At 45.2% G+C, this 13,241-nt stretch overlaps 1 protein-coding gene across 9 annotated transcripts in view; it reads left to right on the top strand.

Moving 5' to 3' along the window:
- Positions 1 to 13,241, top strand: part of RBFOX1 (RNA binding protein, fox-1 homolog 1) — a 2,271,070-nt gene that overhangs the window by 975,781 nt on the left and 1,282,048 nt on the right. The gene's annotated exons all lie outside the window — the stretch shown is intronic.

The following is a 13,241-nucleotide window of genomic DNA, read 5'->3' as shown; positions in this document are numbered from 1 at the left end:
ATATACAGCAGAGCCGTTATTGGACTCCTCGGCTCTATTTCCCCAAACTCATCCTCTTTCCTCCTATACTTCTCTGCCTGCCGGGCAAGGAGAGTCCCGAGAGGGATCTAGAAGATACTGTAGGTAGATAAGGTGCAACCGAGAGTTGATGGAGCTTTTCTCCCACAATAAGAAATAAGACGGTCTCGTGGCCCTGCCCTCTCTGCCCCATACCCTCTGCTTTGTTTCTCTCCTTAGCTCCTACCACCCTCTGGCAGGTCAGGTATGAACTTGCCTCTGATGATGACAGACGTGCTATGTAGTAAGCAAGGCCCTTATTTCTTTCCTTGCTGGGTTGCTTTTGCCTAAAATGCGATGAGGCACTGAATCCGATGTTCCATACCTGTCTGTTGAAATAATGATCACATCTGTGATGGAGCACGTTGATGATCAATGACTGAACTTTAGTGTTTATGCTAAATGATGATCATTTATGATTGATGATTACAACAGAACTTTTTTTTTTTTTTTTTTTTTTTTTTTTTGGTCTTTTTTTAGGTCCGCATCCGTGGCATATGAAAGTTCCCAGGCTAGAGGTGGAATCAGAGCTGCAGCTGCCAGCCTACACCACAGCCACAGCAACGCTGGATCTGAGCCCTGTCTGTGACCTACACTGCAGCTCATGGCAACGGGGGATCCTTAAGCCCCTGAGCGAAGCCAGGGATGGCACCTGCATCCTCATGGACACTAGTCGGGTTTGTTACTGCTGAGCCTGAGGGGAATGCCCACAATAGAACTTTAGTTTGAAAATGTTCCAAAGACTTTTTTCCTTTTTAGCCCAGGAAATGAAGGAAAGGATTGAGCTGTGAGTGGAGGGAATCAAAAGCGACAAAAAAAAAATAACCATCTATTTATCCTGTTCATACTTTGGGTTAGCATGCAAAGTCATCGGTTACTGTGAAAAATAATTCGTACGATGCTAAAAATAAAAAGGATATCCTATGTGTTTGGGAACAAGGGATCATTCATCTTATTGAAACAGCAAAAACTTTTCAATCCCATCCATTAACTCACCAAGCTGCAAGTTGGTGCAACGCTGCCTTGCCTGTCTATTTAGTATTTCCAGACAATGACGGTACAGTACAAAGCAATTTGCTTTTATATAATTTCCTTCATGCTTGCAAACACAACAAGCATCTCAGGGAAAGTCAATCATGAGCTAAAGAGAAAACAGGATGATTTAAAGCGGGAGAGTGGTTCATTTGCTTTGGGGTATGAGAAACAATTATTTCAATAGGCCAGGGTTTCTGCAGGAAGTCAGGTGCATAAGAATGCTTGTCCTGGCCCGCCGCTTTCTCAGGACTGCTCTGCCTAAGTGACTCTTTCTATTTAAAGGATTTCTTACTGGGCCATAAATGCTTTTAACATGAGGCGGGCTAGAGCGGCCTCCTATAAACCTGGGAGCAGTGGTTTCTTCTCCCCCCACTTTCCCCCAAAGATCATCTGCCCTACACGTTGAACCAGTATGGAAATCCAACAGCTTTTGTCAAACGTCCTGCATTTGAACAGAACTTGGGTTCTAGGCCCCTTTGAGAATCCTTCTTCAAACTCCTTTCAGCTCTGTAAACGGTTTTGATTTATTTATTTATGCATTCGTGTGTTTGTTCTGGAGAGGATTAACTCACCTGCCTTTCTAGAAGCATAGTTTTTGAAACTTCCTTTGTTTTAACTGACAGGTAGAAATAGACATTTCTTTGATTTCTGTGCTAAGCTGCGAAGTAATGAAGATCTCCCTGAAATGTCAGATGTTTGCCAGGGTTTAGAGCTGTGGAGGGACATAGACACAGGGATGGCTTCAGGAAGCTTTCTTTTTTTCTTCCTTTTTTTGAGTGTTTTTAGGGCCACACTCACGGCAAATCGAAGTTCCCAGGCTAGGTGTCAAAGAATCAGAGCCGCAGCTGCCGGCCTACACCACAGCCACAGCAACGCCAGATCCCAGCTGTGTCTGCAAGCTACACCACAGCTCATGGCAATGCCAGATCCCTAACCCACTGAGCAAGGCCAGGGACTGAACCCTCGTCCTCAAGGGTACTAGTCGGATCCACTTCTGCTGAGCCACAGCAGTACGCCCAGGAAGCTTTCTTGACTCTAGAGAGCTTAGGGAAGATGGGTCCTTGAGCCAAATCTATTCCTTGCAAAGATTTCTCCATGAGTCCCCTTTTTCGGCTGTGCCTACTGCATATGGGAATTCCTCAGGCCAGGGATCGAACCTGCACCACAGCAGTGATCAGAGCTGCTTCAGTGACAATGCTGGATCCTTAACCTGCTGAGCCACCAGGGAGCTCCAGTCCTTTGAATTCAGAGGGGCTTGTATCATGTGGTCCCCTGTGTCTCTGGCTTCTTGTTCCCGGCAGTGTCTCCTGGGTATTTGAATCCTGACGTACAAAATCTTTGTGGCACCAGTTTCCATAAAATTCAAGCAAACTGGTAATGAGTTGAGCTGACATTGATGAAAATCTGAAGGACACCGGGAGGACGCACGACACAGAGTCTCCAGGACGCGTCACTGCCCTGCAATGTCTTCCCACTTTCTCCTCCTTCAGGGAAGATCCCAGTTGTACAATTTTCCCTTCTTGCTTTTAGTCTCCTTTTCCAGAACAATGACTACACAAACATACAAATATCCTGTCGGACATGTCGCGCAGAGGCTTTGCCTTCTGCTGTCCTCCCTACTCCGTCTGTCCCCTGCCTCCAGCAGGACCCACATCCTCCCTACCTCTGTCTTCTCTCACCTGCATTTCCTCTGGAAACACTCGCCATCTCCTGCCTCCACTCTGAGTCTATCCGGGCTTTTCCCTGCACGGAGGGGAAACTGATGCTCCAACATGCAGACCTGATGAGGTCACTGTTCCTGATGAGTTAGCCCTCAGAGCCCTCCTCTCAAAGGATCCAGACGCCACTTCTCCGTGTGACCTCTCAGGTCCCTGTCCACCACTCCTTTCTTCCCCTCTTCCCTGTGTTCCAGCTGCACGGGTCCTTCAGCCCTTAAAATGACATTACTTCCTTCGGCATGGAGTTTCTGCACCAGCTCTTACTGTACCTGAAATATTTTCCCTCCCCCATCTCATTCATCTCCACATCCACTGGTCTCTGTTCCAGTGCTGTATCTCCAGTCTTGAAGACAAGGATGAGCACCTAAAAGGTACCCAGTAACCCCTGATTGAATCAATAAGTCAGTGATCAACAAATGAAGGGAATGGTGTAAGTTCTGAGGTTGCCCCCGAGATAGCGCTGTCCAGCCGGTGAGGTCCAAGAGCTCCACAGATTCATGCCCCCAAAGCCAGGGGATGACCATGGGTTAGTATGCACACCTATATCTCCTTCCTCTGATGGCTCCGGGGGCCGTGGGACAATGGCACCTACGGGCAATGATCATATCTAGCATCCAGGGCTCGGTTTCTCATACCATTTCCCAGTGACTCCTTGAAGGAATAGCTGATTCCAGGTCTAGGACAGGAAACATACAAGACGAGCCGGGAGGACCTTATCCAGCCAAAAAGTAAGCAAAGAAAACAAAACAATGGGGGTTCGTCAAAGACAGAGGAGCCTGACAAAGCTCCCAAAGGCCAAAGTTAGAACAATGTGAGTTTTGGGCAAAATACAGTCGTCCTGGATTATAACCTAAATTACAAGACAAATTCCCTTGAGTTCATACAGATATAAATGAATGCTTGGATACACTCATAAATGGGAGAAAAGGAATAAATCTCTTAGGCAGAAGAATCCCGAATAATTTATTTGCTTTATCCCAAAGAGGTGAAGCCTAACTCTGTATTCTTGAGCACTGGCCGTGCCTGGTGATTTTTCTTTTTCCCCCGAGGAGTACACTGTGTAAAGGGGAACAGGAGAGAGCGATTTTACAGTGGAGACACCTGACAAACACCTCCTCGGCCAGGAGATCAGAGTCACATCAACAGTGATAACTCATGTTGATGTGTGTCCCTTGGATAGGAGGGGATGAAAATGGAACTTTCCCTCTGCGATCATCATCCTAAGACCTATAACCCCCATCTAATCACCGGGAAAAACGTTAGACAGATCCCGATGGAGGGGTGCTCTCCAAAATACCCGAGCGGTACTTCTCATAACTGTCAGGGTTTTCAAAAAGACGGCGAAGCTGAGAAATGGTCCCAGCCACGAGGAGCCTAAGGCAACAGGATGACTAAGGGACCGTGACTGTGATATCCTGGGCGGGGGCCTAGAGCAGGAGAAGGACATTCGGTGAAAACCAAGGGAGTCATTCCAAGTGCAGGCTTTCGCGAAGAATAACACGTTAATATCGATGCTTCAGTCGGACAAAGGTGTCCCCTACCAATGTGATGTGATGTGATGGAAAAGGAACGTTCTTAGTGGGTGTGGGCTCTACAGGAACTCTCTCTGCCACTTTTCTGTAAGTCCAAAAGTGTTCTGAAAAAATAAACTCCGTAAGAGGAAACTAAAAGCTATGGGCATGGAGTTGCCCTTGTGGCTCAGTGGTAGTGAACCCAACTAGTGTCCGTGAGGATGCGGGTTGGATCCCTGGCCCTGCTCAGTGGGTGAAGGATCCAGCATGGCCATGAGCTGTGGTGGGTCACAGACGCGGCTCAGATCTGGCCTGGCTGTGGCTGTGGTGTAGGCTGGCAGCATCAGCTCCACTTCAACCCCTAGCCTGGGAACCTCCATATTCCATAGGTGCGGCCATCAAAGAAAGAAAGAAAAACCGAAAAGATTTAAAAAAAGAAAAGCCACAGGCAATTGCTCTTCTGGCAGCTGGGGCAGGACCCCCTTCGTAGTGTCCTGGGCCACAACTAAACTGTGACTCTGCTCTCCTGTATTCAGCAGGGGGTTACACAGAAAAACTCCTCTCCCTGATTCCTCCCCTCCCACCCTGCTTGGGGATTTTTCTTTTTTTTTTTCTTTTTTTCTTTTTTTTTTTTTTGCATCAGACAGCAGTCAGCTGCAGCTGCAGGCACATCTCTGGCTGCCTGGCGTACTGTTGTTCAACACACTGGGGGAGTTCCTGTCGTGGCGCAGTGGTTAACGAATCCGACTAGGAACCATGAGGTTGCGGGTTCGGTCCCTGCCTTTGCTCAGTGGGTTAAGGACCTGGCATTGCCCTAAGCTGTGGTGTAGGTTGCAGACGCGGCTCGCATCCCGCGTTGCTGTGGCTCTGGCGTAGGCCTGTGGCTACAGCTCCAATTCGACCCCTAGCCTGGGAACCTCCATATGCCGCGGGAGCGGCCCAAAGAAATAGCAAAAAGACAAAAAAAAAAAAAAAACCAAAAAACAAAAAACACTGGGGAAAGCTGTGTCTGGAGTCTGAGTCTGGGAGCAAATAAATAGAAAAAACAAAAAAACAAAAACCGGGTACCTGCAGTGGGGTGACGAGGTCAAGAAAAAAACCGGGAGCCAGGCAAGGAAGTTCTGTCGTTGACTCAGCTCAGCATTTGGGGAAATCCTACCCTTCTAATCGCCACCATTCCCAGACTCCAAGACCCCCCAGCCCCAATCCCACCAGGCTTATCAGTGAGCATCAGAGGCTGTGGTTGATGCTGGCAATTTCTACTCCCAGGGTTTAAGAGTTGGAAAGAGCTGTTTGAGTCTAGTTTTTTTGCTGGTTTGTTTAGGTGGTCTGCATCCCTGCATCCGCGCTCTCTTGCTTCTTGCATTCTGGGTTCTGTACTGGGCATTGGAAACGCATTTGAACTGAAATCAATGGTGCAAAAGACCTTTGGGAATCCCGGTGGCGGTTTAGAGCCACCTGAGGTTTCATCTTCCAAAACCGAGTCTCAGACCCCTTGGAGAATGTAAAGGCGGAAAGGGGCTCTGAGGCTGCCTAGTTTACCCTTCAGCTGTGTGGGTTTGGAGACACCCTTTAACCTTGATGACTCTGATGTGCAGGATGGGGAAATACTGACACCGGCTTCATAAAACTGGAGATTAAAAGCGTCAACACAGATAAGGAACTTTAACAGGGCCAGGCATCTGGAAAGTTCCCAATACATTTTTAGCCTCCAACCCCCCCAAATCAATCATGTCTACTTAAAATGTGAAGCAGTAATAGTTCACCTTTCATCTCCTCTTGATCAAGCCTCTTCCTGTCTTAGGAAAAGATTGTACGTCACCAGCCTAAACATAACCTTTGTAATTGAGCAGAGTTAGATTTTGTCCAGATTTAATCGATTCCATAGGTAAAGATTCCATAGGTAAAGATCGATTCCATAGGTAAAGATCAAACTGAGACGTCTTGGGTTTTCCCCATCATTAGGACTTTGAATATTCCATTTGCTGAGTGACTATTAGATGCCAGACTCTGCAGTAAGTGCTTTACATGATTAGGTGTCATCTTCCCAACAGGTAGGAGGTAGGTACTGTTATTCGTTTCACGTAACCTAACATCAGAGAGGTCAGCGGACATTTCAAGTTTGCAAGACCCTAAGCTATAGGATTCAGAACATGGCTTGCAGATTCCAGAGATAACCTCTTAGTTGCAATGCTCCATTGCCTCTGTTTGTTCAGTAACTTAGAAAAGAATGGTGAGTGATACCTTGTATCTCCCTGTTTTTTATGGGGTGACAGTGAGGGAGAGAAGGAGCTGTTGGCACAGGCAGGAGGGGTGATTCAGTGCCAGAGGAGCATGGAGAATCGGAGATGCATTTGAGCAGCAAGTCTGAGACCCCAGAGTCTGTTTGCTTCCATATTTTTATCCCTAAGCTCTGTTGGTTTCCCTGGAGGGTGGGTTGTTTGAGGTTTCACTCAGCTCGGGGCTCAGGAGTCAGTCTCTAATAGTAAATGTTCAGCTTGTGGCTGAAAATGGTCTTTCAGATGCTCGTGGGCTTCATGAGTCACTGATGATGGAGGTTTTCAGCCACTTGATGGGAAGATTTCCTGGGATGTGTTTTCCGATATTTTTAGGGCTAGAGTATATTCTCAGAATGAGAGAAGCCCCCAAATGTTGTGTCTTGTTAGCCTCATGCTTGTATTAACTGTGCCTTGCCATGGGTATAAGGAGTCAATGAAAATCACTTTGTCCAGGAAGGATCATTCCCTTACATCCTGTGGACTTTTATTCCTATTGCCTCTTGTTGGCTGCTTCCATAATTAAGTAGTTTTACAGACTTTCAGTCGGCTAATCCCTTCTATCCCAAATGGATCTGGTGTGTCGTAAGACGTCCAGGATTTGACAGCCTACTATGTGAGCCTTATGGCACCTTCTAAGCCAACAAAAACCTTTGAGGACATTTAAAAATACACTTGAAGCAATTTAATACTATTTATATCGATTTCAAAGCTTCATCTGGTGCTCAAAATTAACACTGGGATATTAGATCATTAAATTAATGGGATGTGATCTATGGCCTCCAAGATTTCAAAACCACCATCCTTTTAATTGTTAATTAGGGAAGGTAGTGATCGTGGAGCATGGGGAACAGTTTTGCTTATTTTCAATGTGTTGTGTGTGATTATGTGAATTATTAACTCTGAGTGGCATTCAATTTCGTTCATTTCTGGGGCTTTATGAACTATTTCCAGCCTGCATCTGTTCCTGTTTTCAATTCAAAAATATGACGTATAGAGTTCAGCTTGTACCTTGTGATGAAAATAAGAAGGAAAAAAAAAAAAACCCACGTTCTTATACTTTTACGTAATTGTGTAATATTTCTTTATAGAATTTGTCCCACTGAGCCTTAAAGACTCACCTATAGGAGATTGCGATGTGCTGAAATTTTGGCAAAGGAAATCTGGACTTTTATTGACCATATAGTTAGTGCTGTTACACCTACGCTGCTGGAACCAAGAGTTCTTATCAAATTTGTTGAGATCACTTTAACATTCTGAAACAGATTGTCCATACTATATTTGGGGGAAAAAAAATCCAAGTGAAAGATAGATGTGTTTGCAGCTGACATCTCGAGTTTTTATTATAGTTGTCATTGGATGTTTTTGAAACTCTCCACTCTTCTATTTTATAGAAATGGCCATGCCCCTCAATTGCATCCAGGATTATAATGCAAGTCTTACATTCCAGGAAAGGATGGACTGTGTATTACTTGACAAAGCGGTTGTAAGGTAGATTGTGCAATCTCAAGAGTTTCTGAAATAATATTCCCAGAAGTTCACTTGCTCATTGTAGTCATAAAAGTATGTTCTGAGAATAAGACTATTCATTTATGTTTCTAAGATGCACAGGGAAAGGGCCACAGCTCGGTGGATGATTTTATAGCGAGCAAAGTAACCAGCGCCCCTACAGTTGTGCGGTGTATAGTCTGCGGTCTCCAGAAATCCAAGTTTATTAAGGTTATTTATGCTGAAGCCCAGCTTCTTTGCTTTAATCGGATCTTATCACATCCTGTTTTCTTCTGTTCCTTTAGGCAGGTGTAGTTTGCATTTGAAAGGACACTAAGAGGACCACACTGAGCCCCAGCTTAAAGATGAAAGATTTTAATCTTTAGGCACTCCTCTCAGCAAAGTGTTCTCACCTTCTACTGTATTATAAATATGTAATATTGGCAAAGTAATTGATAACCATGTCATGTTACCAGGTGAATTTCAGTCACTGAAATATGCTCAGGGGAGAAAGAACACTGTGTTGAAGAGAAGAAAAATAGACAGCAAAGATTTCGACACCCATGGCACTGCTCAGAGGGGAAAATTTAGGCAAAGAGTGTAGACACAGAAGCTCAGACACTGGGAACAAGATCGGGAGGGTGCTGGGAAGAGATGCTAGCCAGTGGTTGGAAAAGCTGGTGAATCAGTATCGCCTAGAGACCTTTGCCAAGCACTAGCAATTTGGGCTGTCTCTACAATTGAATCAAAATGTCTAGGATAGGGATCTAGGCATCAAAGTAGTTTTCACATTTTTCCAGATATTTCTTGGGCACAGGGTTGAAAACCACTGGGCAAGAAAAGTACTAAGAAAAATGAATATAGGGACACTTTCATCCATCCATCCCATTCATCCATCCATTCATCCCATCCTGTCCATCCCCCCCATCCATCCATCCGTCCACCCATCCATCCATCCATTTGTTCTCTTCATCCATTTATCCATGTATCCATCCATCCATTCATTTAACAAACACTTATTAATCTCTTCCTGTGTGTTACCCACTGTTTTAAAAATTGTGGATACAGCTGAGAACAAAGCCCCCCTCATCTCTAGGACTTGAATTCTAGTGTCCTGAATCAAACCTTTCTTGATTCACTAGAAATCAAGTCTGGGGGATAATTACAATGTACAGCCTTTCACCAAAAGCACAGCAGAATCATTTTCATCATAGTATTATTTTGGACTGCAAATGGAAGTCTTACCCTTTCCCCCCCAAATCCAAAATTTAAATTAACAAAAACTTTATGTAATGGATTCCTATCACTTCTATTTGTGAAATTCTCTTTCAAATGCCTACCAGATCCCCATGTGCTCCCTACTTTCTTTTGCCTAATTTGTCAGGTTAAAACTTGTAACTAAAGGCAACACTCTTACAGATGCCACGATGCTTAGATCTGCTTCCCAAATGGTTTGGGAATTTCCATAAAATTGAATATACATAAAGAATACATGGTCAGGGGTTCCTGCACTGAGGCAAGGTGCTAAATTTGTCTGATACGAGGCCACCTGCTCGTATGTCATCTGTTGGCACAAGCCCCTGCATTTGTGTGCCAGGACGTATGAAATTAAGTTTACCTGATGCTCCCTGACAGCAGCTTTCTGTTACAACGTGCAAATTAGATTAGGTTAAGGTAGAGGGTAGAGTAAATTGATGGCTTCATAGATTGATACTAGAATAGCGATGGCTTTAACCAGAAGGTGACTGGTTATGGTCCAGCTTGGGTCACTGGTGATCACAGCTTCCTGTTATTGATGCCTGTGCAGAAACGCGCGGTTTGCTTTTTATTGGATTTTACGATACAGCCGAGCATTGCATCCCTGTTGGGGCGTCACTGACCTTCACCCTGGAATTTGAGGAAGGAAGGTCCAGGAGTGAATAGGGGGTGGAGACTAAATAAACTAGTTGTCTGTTACATGTTGCTGAGTCCCCATCCTGGACCTGTGACCCAGGAGTAAGAAGACAAGGTCAACAAGGTCATACAGCATCCCCCTTCCCCCAACAGCGTCCTTTGGGCAAAAGCTGGCATGACCATCTGGGTGTCTCGAAGCATGTTTGCATAGGTATTCTCTGGATACGAAACAGTCTAATAATGGACTTGAAATTGACCAGAAGGATCGTTTTTTAGGCTAAAGGAAGCTAACGTTGCCTCTGCCTCATTAAATAGCTCAATTGACTTCAAGTGCGTTTTTCACGTGTATCGAAAATGCAGAAATTCTCAACTTCATCGGATTTTGGAGGACGCTTGTTCATAATGTGGCAATCATTTGAGTAATAAACGTCAATCAAGCATCTATAGTACAACTTATCCAGAGCCAGGGTTTAATGGCATAAACAAAGGGCCGGGGGGAAATAAATTGTGATATCTGGACAAAGGATGCACCAAAACCTAAATCTGTCATGGGGAAGTTGACCAGGGGTGCCTAGAATGAAACGGAAATACCCATCAAAGGGATTAGAAAGGGACGCAGAGGTTTTCTTGGATGGGATTGATGCGTTTCCTAATTTGCTTCAATCATTGTTCCTTCTGGAATCGTCGTTTACACGACTCTCATTTTAAGTAGAGTCGAGGTTGTTTCTGGCCAGAATGACAGTCGCGTTTTTGAAGGGAACAGCAGCAGAAACATTCAGAGCCTAACCGCTATTTCTAAAGTTTTTGAAGATTACAAAGAAAAACACTTTGGGGCTTAGCTAGGAGGCTAAAGGGAGAAACGAATTTCACATGAAAATCAATCGCTCTGTCCGCTGACACCCAGTGACAGAAATAATAATTGTGTCCATGTAAAATCAGACCCCCTTGTTACTTTTTAATGAAGTCTGTCTGATTCTGGGATATTTTTGGCCTAGGAAATGAAAGAGATGTTTTATTAAATGAAACTAGGTCTATATAGGTAAAGTATCCGAGCGCGCGTGTCATCTTACCCCGTACGATGGAAAGCAAATACCAAAAATAAAAAATAAGTTAGAAAAACACAAATGTAGTTCACATAGGCTTATTTCCCCAAGAAGCCTTATCCGTGCTGTCAGGGGAATCTGGCCTCTATTTTGCATTTGAACAATGGCAGGAAGCCACTGGAAAGGAGAGAAAGGTTTGGCCTACCCCCTCTTGGATCCTTATGCCACAGCGTCTGTTCCCTGCTGTAGGGAGAAGTCCAAGTCTCCTTTGCAAGCCAAGAAAAATAGGACCCTTTTCCAATTATGTGCTGCTGAGATGCCGGCAGAATTCTAAAGTGCTTTGGCCCATCAGTATAAAGCCCTTTACCTGCTTAAAGCTGGTTAAGGCTTGGTTTGACAAGGTGGAACGTTTTCTTAGAGGCTTTCTTGCTTTCCCCCCCCCCCCCCCCGCCCCTGCCCCATCCATTCTCTTCCCTTCTTCCGCCTTTTTCCATCCCTCCCACCTTCTTCCCAACCCTTAGTGCAATCTCAGCATTATTATTTTTAACACTCATCTGGCCAAGGAGGATGTAACTCTAAGAAAGCTTCTTTTTTTAAGCAGCCTTCATCTTTCTTTTTATTGGCCCCAAGTGGGAACCTTCAGTTGACCGTTTTTCCTCAGCGTTCATATAAATGTGTGTGTGTGTGTGTGTGTGTGTGTGTGTGTGTGTGTACGTATACTGCCATAGGGACATATGAGTCTATGCAGTCTGCTGAATTCTTAAGTTTCACATGTGATGTGTTTGGCCAGATGACTGAGACCAAGACACCCCCGGGTGTAACTCCTCATCCTGAATTATACACCGAACCCCACAGTTATCGAAGGACATCGAACCAACTCCTGTGGCTTTTACAGGGTAAACCTTCTGTTTCTCTCCGCCTCGTTTGTGGACTTGGAAAGAGAGGCAGAAGACAAAGGGAGAGGCCGCATGTAGAAAATCCCCATGGGAACTGCGGGTTTCCTATGGGAAATTCCCTTAGGAAATGGGTCCTTTTATAACCATCACCCCGGAAGTGTCCCACTTCCATCCAAAACCGTGAGAAGAAACCTCAGGGTGGGTGGGTGTCAGTGTGAGTGGGAAAGCTTCCCTCAAATTGTAGCCTCTCACAGGGAGAGGTTTTGACAAAGGCCCAGTCATCAAAGTTGAGGAGCCTAAAATGGGATTCACTTTTAAAAAAAGAGAGGTTTTAGAAAAAGTAGCTTTCCACTTAACAGCCTGGCTATGCCCTTCGAATAGGAGCTACAAGCCTGTCTCGTTGGGCCTCTGTTCTTCAAACAGAAGAAAGATGGATGGACAGGTGGGTAGATGGGTGGATGGATGGATGCATGGATGGCTGTACATACACCTGTGCACACAATGACATTTTTCAAATAGGTACATCTTGGTTCTTCAAGTCTCCCGCTTCTGGGGTTGGGGGTAGGCGTGAAGCTAGCAGCATATGCAGTTTTCTCTTGTAATAAGACCCAGAGACCCTGCACCTCCAGATTCTCCTAGGCATGGTTTGAGGCTTTGTTGTGTGGGATTTCAAAGCTTCTCCAAGGAGATGAAACTCAAAAAGCCTCCAGCCGAGATAAGAATTGCCAGACCCTTATCATCCCACCTGTCTCCCTGTCATGGTTACAATGGTCCTAAGGCCCTCCCCACCCCAGCAACTTGGCCTACTCCTTCCTGCTCCCCACTAGGAAGGGGATGCGGCCCACTCTTTACTCTGCTCCTAGAGGCTTAACATATGCCTCTAACCAAACAGTAAGTGTATTTGACGACTCCATCCTTCCTCAACCAACCAGTAAGTGTATCCAGGGACCCCATTCTTCCCCAGCCAACCAGCAGGTCAGCAGGTGTATGGCAAGACCACGCCTCGCATTCCTCTGTCTTTGGGCTATAAAAACAGACACGACCCTGCACCCAGAGTTCACTCTCCCTGATCATTAGGAAGTCGGCCCACCGTGTTAACAGTGGCTCTTGCCTCCATAAACTTGGCTTTTCTACACCTTGCTTTAAATCCAGAAATTTCTTTTTCCACCCGCGTGCAGAGACCATGACATGTTGTATAACGGAGGGAACACAGAATTTTGAGTCACCACAGGCTAGGTCCTGGAACCCCCACTTTTTAGCTCAAGTACATTTGCTTAAGAGAGTTACCCTCAGTTTCCATGTCTGTCAAATGGCAGAATAGCTT

This window comes from Sus scrofa, chromosome 3, assembly GCF_000003025.6.
Source record: "Sus scrofa isolate TJ Tabasco breed Duroc chromosome 3, Sscrofa11.1, whole genome shotgun sequence".
NCBI classification, from domain to species: domain Eukaryota; kingdom Metazoa; phylum Chordata; class Mammalia; order Artiodactyla; family Suidae; genus Sus; species Sus scrofa.
This window is presented reverse-complemented; position numbering and strand designations above follow the sequence as displayed.